The following is a 22,061-nucleotide window of genomic DNA, read 5'->3' on the forward strand; positions in this document are numbered from 1 at the left end:
GCACAGCCCCATGTTTCTGGCCATGACAGGGACCTCTGATCATGGGCCAAGTCTTGCCATTTCTTTAGACGTCTTTATAGGGAGACAGAAATAATGGAGTGTTGAGAAGAGTAATAAGGAGAAATAAATGGTTTACAGTGTCCTACACTGAGTATTTGGATAATGTAGCACTGCCCTAACGACACGCACTGTTGGATGTCAAATGTCTGCTATTATGTTTTTCTTTGTTTCATGAAATATCTTGAAAGATTAATAAATTTCACAAGTTTTTTTTTAATCAGCATACATTTATTGCTAAATAAATATCATTTTGACATTTCTTCTCTGCTTTTCTATGTCATAATAAAGATGTGTTTAGTTTACAGAATATGTGATCATGTAATACACAAGGAATAAAGTGTCATGCTTGTATTTCCTCTATCAGTGTATAAACAAATTTTAATTCCTGGGGGTATGAAACAATTCATACCACTTTGGGTGTTAAAGATTTTTAGAAGTTTAAGAATAGGTGAAGCTAAATAATTTTGGCAAAGATCAAGGTTTACAAGTTCTGTATCAGCTACAAGTGTAACAGACAACAATTTATAGAATGAACAAGATTAAAGGGTTCGATACTGGTTTTCACAGAGCTGTGATTGCTGCTGTATATGATGGAACCAGCCAGTTATAATAAGGACACTAGGAATATTCAATAAGTCCAAAAGGATTCAGGTCTCTTACAATATTATTGGAAGATGCCAATTTATATTGGCCAACCTTACAGTATAACACTGACAAAATTAAAATAAGGAATTGAGAGTAATTCCTGAGACATTGCAATCTACGAAAAGATAATTTACATACAATGTTCAATGCATAGTATATTCATACTAAACTGACAATAATGAAGAGCAAATGGTGAAATAAATGAATACCTCACTGGGAGACAGTTACATGGAAACTGCCTGCACAGCATGATGAAAAATGTTTCAGAATAAGAGTTCAAGGAATATTCATATAAAAATTATGGGTAAGTTTGAAGGTTCTTTTGAAATGCATACAGATTAGTGAAAACTTAATTTGTGTTGCATGTCTGCATAAATTTAGTATAAATACATGTACATACATACATATGAACCACAGTGCATTCATTGATACAAGGTATTCAACTTTCATTGTCAATGTCCTTTAAAGTGAAAATGCAAAATAAAAGTATATATTGTTGTATTTATGGGGGCTTTTTACGTAATAATGCATAATGTATAATCATATATATGAAGTCACACATAATTTACCATAGCCCTGTAATAATGACAGAAAATGCAAAATATTTACTGCACGTTACATTGCAGTACTGGTTATAGTGATAGCAGTAACAATACTACAATAAGTCAGGAAATTGATTATTACATTTCTGCTGAACCTTTGTTTTCTTAATGCAAGCTATGTATGTAGCTTGTATGTAATAGTTTAATTAGTTTTTAAGTCTTTTCAAATATTCTAATATACATGTAGTTTTTCAGCTGAGTGTCTTTAGGAAAAAGACTACAAACAAACACTGGAGCTCGAGTGAATTCTCCTTGCAAGTGGGTAAGTGTGCACCTTCCTCTAAAGAATTCCTCCGTTACCCCAACCAGGTTCCAAGAGGCGTGGCATGAAAGAGACCTGATGAAGATTCACTTCACTGTAAGAGTATCAGTCTCCTGCCTTCATGTCCTCTGGGAATTGCGTATTCACTTTCACCAGTGCTTGAGCCACTTCCTAAAATGGTAGGAAATGTTTTGATCAGAAATATTACCTAAAACATTACATGTATAAAAAAAACACGGAAAGAGGGCTTTTTTTCCCCTTCCTGCTGTTTCATCCATTATTTTGTTTTGTCAGTCCAATAAAATTCTTTAAACTACTGCTATTATAATACTGCCAACTAATAATATGAAAATTCAATGGGATAATTCAGTACAAAGTAAATTCCTTGAGAACTCATGTATAATGACATTTAATATAGATAATGGGGAAGATACATGAGGATATAGTCTTACTGGTACCTTTTTAGGGCCACCTTTACATTACATATAAGCTCTTATTTATAGCGTGCTACCCTAGAGGACCAAGATACATATCTTTTCTAGTATGGGGAAGTATGTTCGTTTCTATGGACACATATTGTAATCCACTAAAGTTTAATGCTTGGGAAAAGCATTATATCTCCATCTTCCAGCCACATAACCTGGACCCAATCCCAAGCAGCTAAGGACACTGGGCTAGGGTACATATACATAGACGCACACATGCAATTATAGTCTATTGGTGGGATTAAAATCCTGGCGGTATGAAACTAGGATAAATGATGGAAAATAAATAAACAAAACATGACTACAAACACTCACTGGCCACTTTATTAGGTAAACCTTGCTAGTACCGAGTTGGACTTCTTTTTGCCATCAGAACGGCCTTAATTCTTCATGGCATGGATTCAACAAGGTGCTTGAAGCATTCCTCAAAGACCTTGGTTCATGCTGACATGATAGTATCACGCTGTTGCAGATTTGTTGGCTGCACCTTCATCATTTGAATCTCCTGTTCCACCACATGGAATGAGATCTTGTGACGGTAAAGGCCATTTCAGTACAGTGAACTGCCATGCTCAAGAAACCAGTCTGAGATGATATGAGCTTTGTCACATGGCACATTTATCCTGCTGGAAGTAGCCATTGGAAGCTGGGTACACTGTGGTCATAAACGGATGGACAGGGTCAGCAACAATACTGTAATGGTGCATTGTATACCCAAAAAAGTGGCCAGTGAGTGTATATATAGAATGCAGAGGTGGAGATTTCAGGTCCAGAGAGTACAAATCCTTGAGTCTAACATGTTAAGATCAGTTAAGCCTCATAGAAAGCAATTGCCATTCATCAAAGAATCATTTTTGAACCACTATGACAGCAGTTGGTGGTCTTAGCAGCAGTAATTGTATGATCTTGCTTATTCTTGTCTTCAGGAATACATTCATGAAGCACATAGCACAACCTTGTATGGAAAGGACCATGCAACTGCACTGCATTGCACCTATACCAGTGTTTCCCAACTTGGTCCTCTGGAACACTCAGACAGTCCAATTTTTGCTGGATTCCTGCAAAAATGTGTACTGTCTGTCAGGGAGCTGGCAGGGAGCAAAAATGTGTACTGTCTGTCAGGGAGCTGGCAGGGAGCAAAAATGTGTGTCTGGGGCTGTCCGAGGACCAGGTTGGGAAGCACTGACTTATACCAGAATTTAAGACAAAAAACAGAAAGTCTCTCATGTACAACAGATGTACAGTTGCAGTAATCCACAAGACAAAGGGAAATAAGAATGCTATGCTCCAACAAGACTGAATCTGCATATTCAATTCAATTTAATTTATTTTTATATAGCGCCTTTCACATCAGAGTCGTCCCAAAGCACTTTACAGTACATGGATGTGTTGTGATACATGAAACATCATTAAAGAGAGATACAGAACAGGAAAAAGGAAGGAAAGAAATTAAATAAAGAAAGGCAGAAGACAACGGAGGAGAGGAACCAAAAACTCCCAAGTAAGGAGAAAAAAACCCCCTGGGGGTCCAAGGTCAACTGGCTGCTACCCCCCCCCCCCCCCCCCCCCACCGGGCATGCTAACATTACCGAAAACAGAAAAGAGTGGACATGCTTGCTAAAAGCAAGGTGTAAGTTATGATTAAGAATGAAGACAAAGTCCATCAATGAGTCCATTGTCCATGTTGGCCTGTGTAGGGTGACCAAAGTCCATCAATAAGTCTTTTATCCATGCTGGGCTGTGTCAGGTGGCCATGAAGGCTGTATATATAATTCCACTCGTAAAAGTAATAGCAAATGATATGGCGCCGATGTCAAAATGAAGGAATACCCATGTGTGTCTGAATTCCCATGGAAAAGCAATAAGTGGGCTATAATTTGCTCAGTCCAGTCACTCCCTGGCTTCTACTTGGGCTCCTGTTCTCCATTATAAGGCATCACTAGCACAAGGCCCTCATGCTCTTCCACACCCTGCATGGATATCCAAACAATGGGCGCAGTCTCTTACTATGTGGCCTGGCGAGGTGCAGCTGCCCGAGTCAAAGCCCATGGTGCTTAGGAGCTCCAGCCAGATTCATGTTGGATGTTGATTGCAAGCAAGGAAAACACAGGAATATATCAAAGTACATTAAACAAGACATGAAATTATATTTTGAAGCCCAATATATTACTATTTGCAGATATCAACATAATTACAAAATACGCACTGTTTTGTAGAATAGGATTTTATTGCTAAAATATTCCGTGAATTTAAGCTTTCTTTCTGTGGAAGTACAATTGTTAGACATGGTGAAAAAGTATCCATGAAAATCTTGACAGAATTATGTAAAGCACTGAATATCCATGTTCCTTAATTGCCTTCCAAATGCAAATCAACTGGAAGTGTTATTTTTTTAAAAGCCAGTAATTCTGGGACAAGCATCAGCTTCATCAAAATTGGGATTTTTTTTCCATATTATTTTGTGGTTTCATTTGTGGTATCCTTTAACAAATGAATAAAAAAAATATCTCTGGCTTTGAGCATTTTTCTTGCTCACAAGGATGAGGTGTCCCTCCACCATCCTGGAGAAACACTCAATTTTCAATATGGCCATCAGTCGATGTGCATTTTTTTGTTCCAAGATGGCTAGCAGCATGCTTTTAGGGGCAATCATATGACAACACTGACAAACGCTGGGCTGTTACTGATACCTTTCAGGACTAAATATACCAAAGAGTGACAGTACCAGCTGCGAATGGCTTTGCCAGACACTTGTGCTGCTGGATCAGAAATATCAGTGGCCAGAAGTAAGTGGGGGGGGGGGGGAGGGGGGGTCGCAGTGTTCAGTGTAGAGAACGAACGGGGCAAAACACAACCCAAATCGGGTTTTCTACTCAAAGCCAGCTGGTCTGGCTTTATTTATGCTGGGCATTTTTTTTTTACTTAATTTTATTTTTTTCCCCTGTGAATGTTTGATTAACCTGGCCCACAGCAGGTGCTGGAGGGTGTAGCTTCCTGGGGAAGCAAGTAACGGCACTGGTAAGCTTTTTGGGTTTATTCTCTTCCTCTTCTTCTTGAAAGCATACTTGTGTGAATCTGGACTGGGTTAGCGCTTGGAGCATGCTCTCTGCTTCCCTTTCACTAGAGTTGACAAACCCATATGTGTCTTATATTTCTCATCATCGATTTAGAGTATTTTCCAACTGAGATTTCTTAATCCTGACAACTCTGGGTGTTATGTGGCTGTCTGAAACAAACTTAAGGCAAATGCGGCATGATGCTAAGAAGTAAAAACAATACAGAAATGGTTTCATTGGGGACTTTCTTATAATCTTCACTAAAATCATGAAATCCACATAATATACTATAAAGACAGGGCAGTTCTATGTCAGCTAAGAGGAAGGGAGACTGATATAAAACGAATATCTCCTGAGAACACCTTCATGAGAAATGTCATAAGAATTTTGTTTAATTTTAGGTTCTATTTGAAATAATTTCATGTGACTTTCAAAAAAATAATTTTCGAAATTGCATGCAGAGTCTTAAAGGTCATGACAAAAAATCATGGAATAGCATTAAAACCTTCTGTACGAAAAGTGTTTTTTTTTTTTTTTATTTCATGCTTTATAGTTTCAGTATGTTTTTCAGATCTTTTTTAATTCTCCAAGATCAAACTACTAACCATTCTTTTTTGTCATATTAGGACTATATTCCTGATTAAAAAAATGTATATTACCAGTAGTGATACTGGTAATAAAGACACAGGAAAAATTGATGAAGCTACTGATCGAATACTTTTCATTTACTTACATAATACATTTTGGGAAATTTATGAATTTGTAATGTACACATATACATATCCTTGCTGTCCCTTTTTACCTTTTGCATATACATACATATATATATATATATACACACACATACATAGATACACACTATGCTATATATATAGTGTATACACGTACATGCACACTATATATACTATATGAACCATATGTATCTTGTGAGTGTTTGTGTGTGTGTGTGTGTGTGTGTAAATATATATACACACATATATATAACATATATACATATATATATAATTAGCTATAAGTAGTACATACATATGGTACGTATAGTATATATATAGTGCATATATATAAATCTTTTTACTTTTGACATTTAATAACAAAAATCTAGAAGACTATTCCTATTAGGTACAAACATTACGCATGCAATAAATTTTTAGAATTTTATCATTTTATTTATATATACACTTTTATAGCGAGATGTAACAAGAACATTTTGTTTTATGAATATTCCTTGTTCAGTTCAAAACTATATTTGTTGTGCGCCAGCTCTACAGTTGGTTTAGCCATTAGTATCAAGGTTTCGAGTTTATTTATCACCAATCCGTTCCGGGAATCATGCCATCCTGCACCACTGACGTCGCCTTTTAAAGCAAAGGGGTTGTTCAGTCGGTAGCAGTGTTGCCTCTTCCATGCCGAGGGTTGAAAGCCCGCCCCTGTTGTTTTACAGTGCTGCACGGCCTTCCTCTGCATTCTCTTCCAATACATCTTCCAACAGTCCAAAGATGTTGCATTAACATTAACTCAAAATTACCTGTGCTATGTAATTGTGTCTGTCCTGCATCCCCTCCCTGTACTGCTTGGGTTTGGTTCCCAAGTTTATTGGAGTCTATAGTTCGCTGTTTGTTTATTTATTGTTTGTAAATAACGGTCAACTTTTGGTAATGGCTGACCAATTTTAGCATGGGCATCACAATTACAATAAAATCCTTTTCAGTTTGCATGCTTGCAAAACACCAAAATATATTGCTTGCATAAACATGTAAATGCCCCCAAAAGCTGGGTTATTATTCCTGTTTTATGTTTACAGTATTATACTTTTTTACATTTTGAGATTTTTTTCTTTATGTGACCCTCATTGAGTAGTCAAAACTGAATTGATATTTAAAAAGTATGCTTTTATTATTTTACGCGAGGGCGTACGGGATATGCAACCTCAAGCGATTTATAGCATTTATGATGCATTATGAAAAAGGAATTCCATCACTGAAGAGGCCAGCATGTTGTTTGATATCTGTCTGTCTGTGTTTTCATGACAGCACTTCCTAGCAGTTCCTCTGTAACAATTTCTGACCCAAACCTCCAGGTTAGCAAGGTCTTAAGGTTAAGTGTAGTGTCACCCTAAGGAAGATCTCTGCTGGGGTCATCGGGGGGGGGGGGGCTACCAGCACGCTGAACTCTTCGTTGTAATTATGGATTTGGGACAATTTGCTTTCTACCCACTTCACAACTATGCCAAGGCTGGCTGGGCTCAACCACTACAGAAATCCTCTCTACCTACTTTTTTCAGCTGCAAGCCCTTTCATTGTCCTAGACACAAAATCTCACTACCTTCTATTAAATTACATTTTGGGCTCAACTAAAGGTATTTGTTCTTGATATATAGTACCAGGGAGACATCGATCAAACATTCCCACTGAACGAACAAAGGAAATTATTTTTTTTTCATAAATATAATAAAGGTTGGATAAGCCTAAAAAGAACAAGTGTTTTTAGTTATAGAACAAAGAACAATAATATAATACGTACACTGTATGTGTATGAGTGGGTGCATGTGTGTGTCTCACCTCGGGATTGTGGAATTTCCCTTAATGCGTTTTAGTGCTGGTTTTATATGGTGTGGCAGAGCACGTACATAATTTTATTGTGATTAAAGCATACACCCCCTGTATAAGACTTCAAAACATGCCATTTGACACATTTGAGCTTGAGCTCCTTGCATACATAGTAGTATTTACTCATACTGTAATACTATTCATCTATTTTAAATGAAGCAAATAAATCAAGTTTGTAAAACAGTTCACAAGTTACTATGAAATTGTCTATGGAACATGAAAAATAAAATGATTATCAGCAGGACATCTCACTTTGTCCAAACACAAATAGCTTACCTGTACATTATTTAATTCTATACATAGTTGTTAGTATTTACAAAACATATTTGTGAGCTTGAGATTAACTGGTCAGCCTTACTTCAAATACTTGCGTAACCATATTTCAAAAACATGAACCACTGAAAAATAGCACCCCAGATGGAGAAAGAGTGAATTGCAATTGTTGTTATTTAAAAAAAAAAAAAGTACAACTGCGTTAATGTTTAATTTCTGATTCTTCTTCCTCTTCTTCTTCTTCTTCTTCTTCTTCTCCTTATTATTATTATTATTATTATTATTATTATTATTGTTGTTGTTGTTGTTGTTGAAGCATGTATATTTACACAATCTTTAATTGAAAGCAACTCACATTCTTCCAATCAGAAGACATACATGATATCAGTACAAAGATCTAGTGCTTAGTTGCTTAGTTCTAGGCTGAGCGCTTGGTGCAAAATAAGGTCAAAATGCTGAAAACAAAGCAGTATCATGTCATTATACAGAATAATTACCTTCTATTTTCTAAAAATATACTATGCTCATGATTCTATAGTTATCCCGCAAAAGAGACTTTGTCCATTACTTGTTGATATGTGGAATTAGGAATGTTATGAAATTATGTACACATATTAAATTGTTGATTTTAATGTGCCAATGGGAGATTTTTCAATGAAATAGATAAGCTTTTCATTCAGAGGTGAAAGAAAAGTGACCCTTTCCGATGTGACAATAATTGTACATGTATATGTTATACAGGGGTATTCAAAAAAATCTATTAACTTCACTCATTTCATTTAATAAATCATGAATGGATATAGACATGTGCACTCAAACTCTTTCAGGCACAAGCACGCACGTGCACATAGATAAGCATGATTATATCTGAAGAAATGCCAGCCGATACACTTCTTAAGTCTGTATTATTTCTGCTTCTGTGCAGTCGTGTCAAGTAACAATTCAAGGACAAACAATACCTACCTGGATTCATTATGTAATAAGAGATAAATCTCACTTTTCTTTGGTGTTAGATTTTTTTTAAAAGACTGAATATATTTGCGGCATTATCAGCAGTGGCAACCAGATTTTAAAGTACATTCCAAGTCCTACTGCTCATATTTAATTTATACTTGAATTATTGTCAAGGAGAGGCAATTGACTCATTTTTTTCCCCCATTAACAATCTGATAAGAAACAGTTAAAAAAGATACAATGTTTTGTCAGGTGCAGCAGCTGTTATATTTGTATTGTTATTCTTTTGAGTTCATAAACATTAAAGATATTTATATACAGCCTGTACTATCCATAAGAAACTATCCTGGAAAACTGTACCAAGATTTTAATAGCCTTTAATTTCCTTAATAAAGTTATTAGAAAGAAGCTTAGTAAACTATACATGCCAGAGATTTAATTTCTAAGATCTACAATGCATACTTGGCAGTGTCAGAGGAAATTTAACCGGAAAGTGCTCCCCAGGGAAAGCTTGTTTGCCTCTTGTTTGTGAGAGGCAGCTTAGAGTGGGGGTTGGGTACGAGCGAGGATGAAGAGGGCTATGGGAAATGGTCTATTTGCAGTAATTTTGTTATCATGTTTTCCATGTTAAACTTCTTTACTTAAAAAATTGAGAATTTGGAGAAAGGTTTTTTTTCTCCAAAATTTCTGAATACGTGAACATCGAATGTCATCAAAGGCTATGCAGTCTAGCATAGAGTTAAACTCGGTGATAATAAATGGCATGCATTTGAACCTGGACATGTAATTACATGTAGGGCTTTTATTACAAGGAAAGGAGCTGGATGCTATGCAGTAATGCTATTACAAGAATACAAAAGAGAAAGTATATGTCCATCCATCTATCCATCCATCTCTCATACAGTGTCACTGTAAACCCAGGAAGCACAGAATATGAGACATGAGACAACAGGTCAGGATGCCAGTTCCAAGTACTGGCTTAGTCACAAACTGAATACGTCCACTAGACGAAACATATGTTCCTCAGACTGACTCCTTCTGAAAAACCACACAACAAACCACATCCATGAAGCCTTCAACAAATTTGCACAGTGGATGCTTTATTAAACATATCCATTGTTTAGGTCTAACCAGAAAATTTGTCATTTTTAAAAACGGGCTGGTTTTTTCATACAGCTATTTTTTTGCGCTCAACTAGCTCAATTAGCTCAATTAGACGGTATATTTTATGCTAATATTTCCTCACGAACAAAACCTGTATTATTTTTTTGTTCTGCTATTGGGATCCTATTCCCAATTAGGTATACCTATTCAGTTGAGGTGCATGTGATAATGTTTGGGTCACATTATCATATGCAGTGTTCAAGTTAAGCACAAAGTGTTGCCACGGTGACTCCGCACTAGTTCTGCCATGCTTATTATACAGTTGTTCATTATCTATCATTATTCTCCCATCACTTACTGGCATGAAATCTGCGGCATTTCTCTGATGAAGACATAAACTGTGATAAAGGATTGTAGAAAGAGAATACTGACATACTGAACGAGTATGAGTACAGCTATACTGGAATGCGTATGTTCACATTTCCCATCTTGCTCTCCTTTGAGACATGCAGACACATATAGGTGAGAGAGAGGCTTGGGGTCCAAGCCATTTATCTGATGCCCCTAGAGCCCCTAGATGGTTAAGCATCTTGCTCAAGGGCCCAGCAACAATGTGACAATTCTGCCAAGCATGGGATGTGATCCAGCGACCTTCCAATCACAGCCGCAGAGGCCGTACCCAAATTGTGCCACAGACTGCCCCAACTTGTATATGTGGTCGTGCATCCATACATATATAGAAATTCCAAGACTACACATACCAACTAAATAGCTGCCATCTTTTTTTTACTTAGGTGCCAATCAAACAAGGAAGCACTGGGATCTGTGAAGACTAGTGATAAAGCGTCAAGACTACACACTTGACAGAAGGCTCTGAAGTTGAACTGAGAGAAATGTGAAGGTGGTAGGTAGAACACGGCTGCAGCTGTCTTACACTGTATATTTACATTTTGAATATAAAAAGACAGCTATCAAGTTTAAAAAAAATCACACAACCCTCTTTTAAAAACCATATGTTATATGAAATGTGACATTCATATATTGTGATGTAGTAGTAATAATAATAATAATAACAACAACAACAACAATAATAATAATAATAATAGTTCTTATGATTGGATTTGTATAACTTTTACTGAAATAGTTTATCTGAATGAAGACAATAATAGCTTTAATTCAAACAATACTTTTCATTGTTGCATGTTACAAAGCTGAATTTATGTCAACTGTACTGATTTCTTGAATAGTGTCAAAAAGTAGGATTATTTGGGGGATGTTATTCTGTTTAATGCATTACTTTCTGCTTCTAATCAATGCCAGATTCAGGTAAGTTGTCACATAAATCCTAAGTAGGCATGGGGAATAACAGTGACAACTGTCACATCCTCAAGCATTTAGAACCTGAAATTACCACTGGTTAGGACTATAGTGACACAAAAAACAGTGTACCCATATAACGTATTATTGTACGGATGCTATTTGGATTAATGAATTAATGAATAAGCTCATGCACTCATTTGATGCTTCCCTACAAAATGACCAGTTATATATTGTCCATATCCTTTATTCATATATACATCCGCAAATATGTATGCATATACATATATAAACATATAACACACTTCCATGCATATATGCACTGCACTTCTTATTTACTTCTTTACATTTTAACTGGGTTTATAACTAGGCCAATCGTAAAATAAAATCAAGAAATAAACAGGATTCAGAAGCAAAGCCTCCCTTGTTAAAAAAAAGAAAAATAAATATATTGCAAGTTAACAATAGAATAGCATGGTTTACGTTGGCTGAAAGACTGTTTTATTGAGAAAATATCTATGCCTAGTTCTTTTTTTCGTACATGGAGTACATCGCTAGTTTGAATTGCGTACCCGCTGTACCAGAATGAGATTTGAGATAAAAACGCATTAGTGCAATGCTTCTTTCATTAAAATACTTGAGAGATCTGAGCCCGCCCCTTTCAAAAATGATTATTTCTATCCGTACTGGAAGAGGGTGAGGGAGAGACACGGCTGGGATTGTGGGAGAGAACAGGAGCAGACCTCAACAACATCATCACCAGTCACTTTCAGTTCAGTCCTTCCTGCCTTTATCCCCCAAACACCCGAGAAGACTAAAGCAGGCGCATCTATCTGCTTAAAAGACACTGTACTTGGTTTCGTGTCAGACAGAAGACTGTCTAGTTTCGTTGCCATTGTGAGTTTGCGCTCCTACGTTGTACGCGGCGTTTCGCGTTTGTCCTCCTGGATTTTAAGTGACTTTTCGCGAAGTCCTCCAGCGCAGTCGCCTTTCACCAGTCAAGAAAAAACAAATCGGCTGAAGTAGATGACTTTTAACGGACAGAACACATGCATAATAAAGTAAGTGTTACTACTGCAATCAATACATGGCCATTTCCAGGTGTATTATTGTGTCGCGTACTGAATGTAATGCCAAGCTTTGGCTGGAGTTAAGGACAAACTCGGTTGCTTTGTGGATAACTCTGGGTTCGGTGATGAAACATGTTTCCTGAAGAAAAAAAAATGTATTAACTGTTCTGAGAACAAAGCCCCGGCACTAATGTAATACTAAGGGTAACTATGAAAAGAACTATGTAACAGGAGAGGGTTATTTCATAACTACATCGGATGAATAGATGTTTGCTTTCTGAATTATCCAACTACCAATCAATAAAAATAATACTAGCCTAAATGACCAGATTAATTTCAGCAGTTCAAATGCTGTTGATCTGTTAATATATTTGCCTCTGTTGTAATGTCTACACAGTTGGCTATTGTTAAAAATAGCAGTGCTATGGGATGGTCTTTTCATTTTGCCTTATGTCAATATGCCTAATATTTATTATGTAGATGTGTAAGCCGCAATATTGTGGATGAAGTAATTTACGTTTTTATTTACCTATTTACGTATTTTAAGAATAGCAGCACTTAAAAGAAATTCTATTATTTTCATAATACTTTGTTTTTTACAACTAGTATTGGTGAATGTTTTCGGACATTAGACATGAATATGCAGTTTTTAAAGACACAGCTTTAAAGTTTCTTTCAGTTCAGGGCCGACCACATGTTACCCGGCAGTATAGATCTGGCGGCGTGGCGTTATTATCTATTTACTTATTTATTATTTAATTCCCCCCACCCCCCATTATTTTTATTGCTTAGGACATAGCTCTGAGAAACTTTACACAACTTACATGCGTACGAGGTGCGGGTAGAAGGGGGGAAAAAAATAATAGTGTACAAATAGACTGTTTTGACGATATTAAACTGACTTGCTTGTAAATACACCGATTTTGGAACTTAACCGAAGTAAAGTGTACAGTTATTGCCACTACTTAACACAAATTTGAACCTTATGGTGGACATATGGTCAGGATTCCAGTGTAACATATATTTCATATCTATGTAAAAAAATAGCTGGAAGTTTCATTCATTGTGTGAAGTTGAATTTAAGGAATCACCTCTTTGCAATGTATCAGGTTTAAATCTGACATAAAATGTTGCTGCAGTCATTGGACAAATATCGCCTTACTGCTCCATAATAAATATATGTAAAATGTAAAACTTTTTTTTCAATAACTTACAGTCATTAGCACTTCTATTCTAGTTTTACCCCTTAATCTCAAATTCTAATAATTTCTATTGTGTTAAAATGTCTCTTCTGGAAACATGAATCTTATCACTTTGTTTGCTTTATTTTTACCTGCTTACTGTGTTATGGAATAGGTGTGAAAAAGTATACACCTGTAAACATTTGATAAATAAAGTAATTTATTGCATTTTATCACAATGTAAATTCCATACTACACAATCGTTGGCTTTGTACTGAGCTTTTCTAGATGACTTATACAACCCATTTAATATATGATTGTCATAAAAATAAACTGAAGGAACAATTCCACTGGTTCCTAAAGGCAGAAAAAGTATATCTCTTTTTACGGCTATACCCCATTATTTATAAAGCTTGTTATAGGTTGAATTATCCTCCATCTGGAAGCGAAACTGTAAATTCTTTGTTGTGTTTGATTCATCTTGACATATGCCGAGTTGAATTTTTAAATAAACATTTGCCAAAGGGCAGAACTTCCTTTGAACGAGAAATATAGTCAATTATTATTACATTTTCCCCATGTGCTGAATGCCTGTTGCTGTGGCAGGATTTGCTCTTGCTTAATCTCCTTAAATGTGAGGTGAACATGCCGCGTGTGGACCGACGATTACACAGGGGACCTCAGCCAAACAGCCTAATCTCAGAGTCACACCAAGTGTAACGTGCTGCTTAATTTCATGTTTTCCGGGACCTGTCGTCCGTGGGAATTCACTCTGGATTTCGCTGTCGATTCACAAAACTAACAATGACAACATGGTCTTACGTGGCTTGCCAAGAAGGATTAGGTGGTTCGTGTGTCACTCTGATTGGCTGGAACCTTGAGCCGATTGTTGAGACATGGCATTGGCATGCTCTGGGCCGAAGCGAGGATGGGGGTGTTCTATCGCTATGCGTACCTTGCCAGCAGTACACTGGCCCAAAGTAGCACCTTTGGTCTGTAAGATGAAGTTCTGCTGTCTAACGTAGGCAGGATTGTGCTGGAAATTTGTTACATGTTTTCAGAATTGTTTGATTGACACAATTATGTCTGTACTGTTTATTAATAATGTAACTGTTTTAATTGTCAGTTTAAGATTTTGTATCGTTGCTTTACAGCATTTATACAGTTCTACTCATAGAAACTCTAAATGCAATGCTACATTTATGTTTCTTTTTCAATGTGGAAGTATTTTATTAGGCTTCCTGCAAATAGGGTACTTTATGATTTCATGTGATTTAAATATACCGTGGTTTAGCTGGTGTCCTTCTTCTGTTCTGTTTTTCTGCAAATCTCTCCTTCCGTTAAACCAGCCTTGGAGGCAGGTGACTCCATTACAACTGCAGATTTTGGCAGAATTATATCAGCTATTTTTTCACGTAATGAAACACCGGTTATATTATAGCAACTTTTTTGTTTAATACTTTCTTTTGGTGAAATGTGAATTTATTAAATAAAGGCTTACAAATTTTCATGTAAAGTACAAGGAAGTGTAAATATTTTGTGGTCAGTTCAGAAGGTCATGCTGTATTCTAGTATCTTATTTGAAAGTACTCTAAAGTAGAGAAGAATAAATGCTTAGAGGATGCATAAATGGTAAATCATATATTGATGTGAAGAAAATTGAATAAAAATACAACCTGCTTCAGAAATGTAAAAATTAATATGAGAATACTTCTTATTCCAAGAAAAAAAAAATCGAAGGCTACTGTGAAGACTTTATTCATGAGTGTATTTAAAAACCACAGTGGAATATCTGCCTTTGATGTTTAATTGTAATTGTAAAGTACATTTCAGAATATGCCTACGTAATATTTTCTGCATAGCAGTGTCATATTGTATTTCTTCGTGTGAGCAAAATATCTTTCTTGGAAAGGGAGAACGGTATAAAGTCTTGAACGATATGGCTGTCTGGCGAGTCTGGTTAAAAGAGCTAGTGTCATGCATCTTGGAAAATTGGTCAGACAGAGCAGGGCTGTACTTGCAGAGTTCAGGGATTGAGAGAGAGAGGGACCGCACTCCTTCCTTGCGTCGGGCTGGGGCATGTTGAATCGCAGAGTGTGAGAAGCAGTTCTATACACATGGTCTGTAAAGGTGGGCCAGTCATCTGTCAGGCCTGAGCTACAGGAGCAGCTCCTGGTGCTGGGTGGTCTTGCAGGGGAGACCTCTTGGCCAGTCACAGTTGGTTTATGTCATCAGCTGTGGTCTAGCCAATAGACATTAAAAAGTTCAACATCTGGATGAGAATTTAGGATTTCCTCACTGGATTATTTGAAATATGGATGGAGCAGGGAATAGAGGCAGGCTAAGGTAGAGGATAAATAAACACGCATAGTTAGTTGAGGTAGTCGAGTCCATTACAAGGTGATTAATTTGGATTTAGATTTTATTTTTAGTTTTATTTTCAGTTTAATGCCATGGTTTTTTCAGTGTTTGTATAAACCAGGTCCAGAACTGTTAATTATTATAGCACTTCAGAACATACGATTTCTTTTAAAAGAAATCCTGCAGTGATTTAAAAGATTTCAAATTTTGAACTATGTAAATCCACAGTGCTTTTATATAGAAAGCATTTATGGTGGGGAGTTGCAGGCTCCTTTGTCCTATTGTAGAGTTTGATATGGACCAAAACTGAAACATTTCCCAGCGAATGTAATTTGTCTTTGTCAATGAAGCGGCATTCCGGGTCTTTCTCTGTCTGTTAGGGCTGCAAGCACACAGCCAGCCTTTACTGCTTGTGCCACACATAACACTCATGTGACAACTTAGTGTGTTCACAGAAGAGAGGGGTCTCACATGTTTCAGATTCATCCAGACTATCACAAAATCACGTAATTAATAACATCGATTTGCTAATAGTCATAAAGTTACTCTTTGAGAGTATTATACACCAGAAACGGAAATAACGTTGTAGTAGGGGACAGTTTGGCTATCTTGTGTCCTGCGTAAGCCATGCCATTGAAGTGTCCAGTCAGCCTGTGCAGAAGTGCTCTGTGAGATCTAGCCAGTACTGTTGTGAATAAGGTTAATAAACAAACAAAAAAATTCTCTTGCTACCATATGCCTGTGCAACGTAACAAAAATCCTGCGTCTTGCCAAGGTACACAAATGCATTTTTTTTCCCTCTGTCATCTGTCCCATTCTCAACAGATGTATGCAATCTGCTCTACTGTTACCACCAGGGTTTTGTTTATTAAGAGAATATGTTAGAAGATGCCACTGTGGTCACTGGATGCACTTGTGTCAGACTGATTGAGAGTGCGCTCTCAGGGCTGGCTGTGTTTTCCTGCTGCAGTGAAGGATGATCTTTAGAAAAAAAAGTACTTCTTTACATCTACCTTTAGGTTTCATCTTTGACTGAATGTTTGTTAGCCTGGATTGCATTTGTGTGTTTGAGTTTGCCAAGAAGTAAAACGATTGCAGATAATAACTGACGGGGCCTGCTTTTATTTTGCAAGGGAAGTAAATTTCAGCTCATTGAAATTCTTTTATTTAAAAAGTTATAAAATAAGCTATGTTATATTGCAATCGATAATGATAATCAGTTAATCTTAAATGTACTTTATGTTAACAAGGAATTCTTAGATTTATAGAGAAGCAATAATTAATTTTTAAGTGAACTTAAAAAGGGACTTGAAAAGTGATGCTCACTGAAAGCTATTTGTGATTATGTTGTGGTTTTACTCAAGGTGCCTCTGTTAGTTATTGGCGACAAGCTAAATTAAAGCAGGGAACTGCCAATCAGCTTCTGTGGTCAGGAACAGTACATACTGCTATCTTGCTTATGTGAGGAAGAGATGTATTTATGTTTTTTGTTATTGCTGTTTAATTTTCTCAATCGCTGCAATTCAGTTTTAACAAGTCATTTTTGTGGCCCAAAGTGAGAAAAGGTGGCTGTGTAAAAGCGGTAGCGCCATTTGAAAACCATTTGGAGAACAATAAAAACGCTAGGATCTTATATTATTTGCAAGATGCATGAATGTTGATTTTCCTTTGCTCTCTGAGCCCTCTAACATTTGTCCCTTAGCTATTACAGTATAACGGATAGACAGACACTAAGAGCAAATGGATTATTAAAGATTTTTTTCCCATTTAGAGTTTTTCTGCAGAGTACGTTGTTTTCTTTGATGTATGACTTTTCCTACACTAGTTCCTCCAAAGGACAGTCAATGATGTCATTAATTTTCTCATATTTTACAGATGCACTGTCTGGAACAGGGAGAGAGAGGAAAAAGAGGGGAAATTTGCAGCACCGTGTTGCATGTATAATTAATGGCAGCTGTGCTATATTTGAAACTTCAGATCCACGTTGCACTTGAAGGCTTGCTAGACTGTGCGCGGTCGTGGCTGAAGGAGTGCGCGCACGGATGCTTTTACCTGACACGGCCGGAAAACTTGGTAACAAAACAAATAATCTTGTCCGACTCATCAGCCAATGATCTGGTGTGCGATTCCAGCGATGACAGAAGCCTTAAAACATGCAGAGTTCAGTGATGGCTGTTTGACATTAAGAGGCAAACTGCTCCCGTCATTTTAGTATTGAATTAAATAATTCAGATGCAAAATTTTCATTAGGTGTATTAGTCCATGTATGTGTATGACCAGGCCTATTTTAGGCGGGCTTTAGATCCCCTAAAATGTTTTTTAACCCCCAAAACTAAATGTGGTTTATTGGTTTAAGTCAGCCCCCCCTCCCCAGTAAAGACTCAGTGCCCCTATCCATTCATCTCTATTTACACTCCTGATTTACATGTACCAGGATCATACACATACTCACACACACACACACACACAGGTTTGTAATTTTATCTTTGTGGGGACTCTCCATTCATCTCTATCGGGGGAAAACTCTAATTCCAACATGACGACCTTAAGCACTGTTTAACCATAAGTAACCAAACAAAATATGAGACGTTTGCCATTTTTACTTTCTTTATTGTGTTCGCAGATCTTTGTGGGGACCTGAAAAATGGTCCCCACAACGTCAAAATAACATATTTTTATTATATTGTGGGGGACATTTGGTCCACACAATGTAATATAAACATGATCCACACACACACATACACATACACACATCACAGTTTTTGATGTATAGATAGTGGAGATTTCATTCTCCAATTTGATTAAGTTATTTTTATTAAAGGTTATTTTTCATTCCATAAGAAATTACAAATGTAACAATGTAACATATGGCGATTTGTGAATGCCTGCCATTTTGGCCCATTTCGTTTCCTTTTTCCATTTTCACCTCTCGGCTCCTTTTTTTCCACTTACATCTGGCTGATGCCTTTTATTAAGACTACAGTTTAGACCGGAGCCCCTATTGTAACCTGTCGGTAAAAATATTCGTAGCCATGTTACTGCGAGCTTGTTAATGTTGCTTTTAGGCAGGAGTACTGTAATAAAACATCTGAGTCACAAATTTCACACAAATATTTTGGCTTTCACAAAACATGCATTTCCGGGAATTATCCAGTTTTATAAGAAATAAACAAAACTCTCCACTGTGGTCAAACTAACAGAGGATCCGTAATGTATTAACTTTGCCCTCACAGAAAAAGCATTGGCTACCTTTAGGACGATAACTTCACATTAAAATTCATTTCATATACGTTCGTACATTTTGAATTCAAATAAGTGCATGCTATTAATGTGCAGTTGTCATTATTTTATTAGCAGGCCATTTGTAATCCATCAAGGGCAAAAGGAAGATTGTTTTAAAAAACACACTCCAGACTATAGGAAGCGTTCACGGTGTTTTCTCCTCACTCTTTATTTGACCGTCTACAGTCTGCCCTTATCATGTTCTCTGGCTCTTTCGCTAATCAGAGGAGAAATGCTGGAAATGATAACAGGGATTAGCTTCCGATGCTTGCTAGCCTCCTCGGTCAATTACACATGTAATGAGATGTTTGTTTGGGATAATGCTCAGCGGGGTGGGTGCGCACCACTGAAACCGGGCATGGACGGGGGAGCTGGGGGGGGGGGGGCCAGCAGACCGCGTCCGCCCAGCGGAGATTCAGCTTTCCAGGGGCGGCACGGGATCACCTGAATGTTACAGTAGCGCTAGGGGAATGGAAAAAGCCACGGGAACGGGAGTGGCGTGTTTTGTTGTCATTAGCCGGGGGGGCAGCCGAGGTTATGTGAACAGCGCAGCTGCAAGGGGAGCCCTGGGACCTGGGAGTCCAGGCAGGCAGACCCTCAATGTTCTGTCTGTAGCAAAGAAAGCTTGTGAAAGTGCCCCCCACCCACCCCCATCCTGCTCTGACTGCTCGCCTCCCAAACCAAAAATACTGATCATATGGATAAGCCCACAAGCAAATAATAATGATACATGCACACCACTACTGAAGTCCATATGCTAGATGGATCGTCAGCGCAAATTCTGACTTGCATAGTTGTATTTATTATTTGAGATTTCAAAATTAGCCCTTTTTTTGTGTTACTTCACAGTGTTAAAACAAAATGTTGGCCTGCCTCTTGGCGCATTGTGACAAGAAGCCACACCTCCCTGTCACATTATGATCATATACTACAAGCTGTCTGATACAGCTGTAAAGAAAACAAAGCAATGTGAATGCATTTGTAAGTGACAAGACTGGAAAAAAAAATCTCATCACAGGAGCCCATCTACAAATGATATGTCCTGTGACTTTAAAGTATGGAAATCCTATACAATCAAGCGGTAGAACTTTGTTAAAAAAAAAAAATTCTTAAAGTGATACACAGCACTGAATATGCAGTGTGTATTATAGCGCCATTTAAATGAACGAGGAAAAAATGTTAACTTGCCATTCAGTAAAACAAAAAACAAGTCATATAAAACAGATAAACAACTGGCAAGCAGTGTTTTGACAAAACACACATTTTTTTATCTGCCCTTATGATTTTGTTAAGGTCAGTTTGAACAGCTGAAGTATTCTGCCAGTCCTCTGCTACGCAGTATAAGAATTTGTGATTTTTGCCATTTATTTCTCTTCTCTTTCTGAAGCGTTAAGTAGGAGGGAGTATTACTGGATTCCTCGAGCTCCAGTTGAGGTCCCTTTGAAAAGTGTGCAGTTTTGATTTTCTACAGCTGCATAAGCCCTTTAATCATATCTTTTTTGGAGCCACCTCAACTCCCCAACCCCCCTCCCCCAACATATGTTAATTGGCTGCTTTCTGTGACAAATTATGAGCACTTACTTTGATGAGGTTCGACTGTGATCATGCTGTAGTTGAGTGTGTGGTGATGCCAGACCCTGCTGGTTCCTCAAACCACTACAAACTTGCGCACGTCACCAGGCTGCTGAGTAATGAGAGACTGGCCTTCTCGCAGGGCTTTCATTTTCCAGTCTCCTAGACTGAGATGTAACTATAGGTAACCAGACAGTCTTGAGCAGTTTGGTCTCATTAAACTGGTTGACTTGTATTTAATCAAATCTTCAGAGGCTAGTGCTTGAAAAAATGTATACGTGTGCAATTACAATAATATTGGCTAAAAAACAGAACAGGTAATCAGTCTTCAGTCAAATTTAAGCTTGCGTGTAGCATTGTCACTCTATTGTTATTCTGCTATATGGCTCAGACTGCTTGCTTTTTCTGGGAACTGCTACAATTAAGACTTATTTTATTTCTCTCTCTTTGCGGTACATGATCTGGGTTACTCAATTTCCTGATGGAGCACAGGGAGTGAAACCTTAAGAAGGTCAAATTCATGAAGGACATTTTTGTTGAAACGCACGACCTTCTAGTTCTGCGTGAAATAGTCTCATATTGGAAGGTAGACATCACTAATAGTTAGGCCCATTGGTTGCTCAGGTTTGACAGGTGCATATGTTTGAAGTTTTAGCTGTACAGTAACTTATTTGTGACTTGGGTATTATGGTAATACGTTCTGAGATACAAGTTGAATGGTGTGGATAGGGATATTTTTCAGTACTATCATGTACTTTGAAGAACCTGTTCATTTCAATTCTCACAGCATTTTGTACTGAAAATCAGCATATTTTTTTCAATGAATTACTTATAAAATCAGCTGAATGAGAAAGTTTTTTGTGGGGGGAGGGGCAGTTGTAGAAATAATGGATAAGGACAGAGGGCTGAAAAATGTAATTTAATGGCACACCTCTGTTAACAGGAGTTGTACAGAAAATTTAACTGAACAAATTTAAGGCTAAGCAGTCTAAGAATGATCAGAGAATATCATGTCTTTTAACAAGCTGCTGGAGATAAAACAGTTTCCAACTATCTGAAAACTCACAACTTCCTCTTTTTTCACCACATGCTTAGCACATGCAGGAATTAAAAAAAAAACTCAATACATCACATCAGATCAAAAATGGACAAGTATTAAATTGGTGCCAAATAAAAAAAATGGGAGGAGAGGAAAGGAAGTAAGTTGGCGATCATTTGAATCTGTGAGTCC

At 37.3% G+C, this 22,061-nt stretch overlaps 1 protein-coding gene across 13 annotated transcripts in view; it reads left to right on the plus strand.

Annotated features, from left to right (window-relative positions):
• The first annotated feature begins 4,872 nt into the window (after positions 1–4,872).
• The window catches only part of mef2cb (myocyte enhancer factor 2cb), a 58,054-nt gene continuing 40,865 nt past the window's right edge, over positions 4,873–22,061 (plus strand). For 6 of the 13 annotated variants that reach the window (XM_049002492.1, XM_049002508.1, XM_049002507.1 and 3 more), the window contains exons 1-2: positions 4,874–5,072; positions 10,842–10,951. The gene's annotated coding sequence lies outside the window, so the exon portion shown is untranslated. Of the gene's footprint in view, positions 5,073–10,841; positions 10,952–12,073; positions 12,426–22,061 lie in introns of those variants that run through there. The other 7 variants (XM_049002514.1, XM_049002516.1, XM_049002509.1 and 4 more) reach the window with 6 other exon arrangements.

The sequence above is a fragment of the Brienomyrus brachyistius genome, chromosome 2 (assembly GCF_023856365.1).
Source record: "Brienomyrus brachyistius isolate T26 chromosome 2, BBRACH_0.4, whole genome shotgun sequence".
Taxonomy (NCBI): Eukaryota; Metazoa; Chordata; class Actinopteri; order Osteoglossiformes; family Mormyridae; genus Brienomyrus; species Brienomyrus brachyistius.